Source organism: Bison bison, unplaced genomic scaffold (genome assembly GCF_000754665.1).
Source record: "Bison bison bison isolate TAMUID 2011002044 unplaced genomic scaffold, Bison_UMD1.0 scf7180017864369, whole genome shotgun sequence".
NCBI classification, from domain to species: domain Eukaryota; kingdom Metazoa; phylum Chordata; class Mammalia; order Artiodactyla; family Bovidae; genus Bison; species Bison bison.
In genome coordinates this window covers 4,610,716-4,611,556 of record NW_011494941.1, presented here as the reverse complement: position 1 = coordinate 4,611,556, position 841 = coordinate 4,610,716, and the positions used below count along the sequence as shown (strand labels likewise).

At 39.2% G+C, this 841-nt stretch overlaps 1 protein-coding gene across 1 annotated transcript in view; it reads right to left on the bottom strand.

The window, feature by feature from the left end:
- The window catches only part of NHS (Nance-Horan syndrome (congenital cataracts and dental anomalies)), a 78,163-nt gene that overhangs the window by 23,264 nt on the left and 54,058 nt on the right, over positions 1-841 (bottom strand). The window lies entirely within an intron of this gene.

Here is an 841-nt window from a genome sequence, read left to right as displayed (position 1 = left end):
AAAGTGGCCAGAAAGCCTGGAGTCAGGAGACATTCCAGAACACATCACCAGAAGGATGAGCTGACCTAATCTGAGAGGCCAGATTCAAATACGAGGAGTTAATTTTACTGCAGGACGATAGCATTTGTGAATGATATTTAAAAATGCAGTTTTCCAACACTATACACATGGAAAAACAAAAGTGAAGAACTTCCTCCCACCATTGACAGTGGAAAATACAAATTCTGTTATTGGAGGGAAAGACTCAAGTGGGTTTCCTCTTCAGATTCGGAAGAGTAAAACAGTCTTATTTTCCTTCACCTTTGTATGTGAAGCTTTTCTTCCAGCTGTGTATTTAAAGGCCTTGACTTCCATGTGATGTTTGAAAATTCTCCATCCAAACCTTTGATTGATACTAATATTGTCTAACTTTTATTTCAGGGTTGGGCTCCTAGCCCAGATTTTTAAAAAGGCTTCATCCCAAGTTAGATTTCAGGGGTTGGGCTTCTAAACCAGATTATTAAAAGACTGTTTTCACCACTGAACCTAGTTTTCTTTCTTTCCACAATTGGCAGGAAGGTGGCTGTATAAAATAAGCATTTTCCCCTCTTATTCCAGTTATGTTTTAATAATACTCTGTGCTAAAAATCAGGATCATTCAATAAATTCTCATCCTCACATTTGGAAGCATCACACCCTGTTGACTCAGAGGATTGCACATATCGTCAAATGAACTGTCCTCAAGTCCCCTTAAAGAGAAGATTCCAGAGCTACTTATTTTAAATTAACCCCCAGCATTTGCTTACCTTGTCAGAGGTATCTGCAAAGCCCCCCAACACACCCAACAGGATATGATTACCCC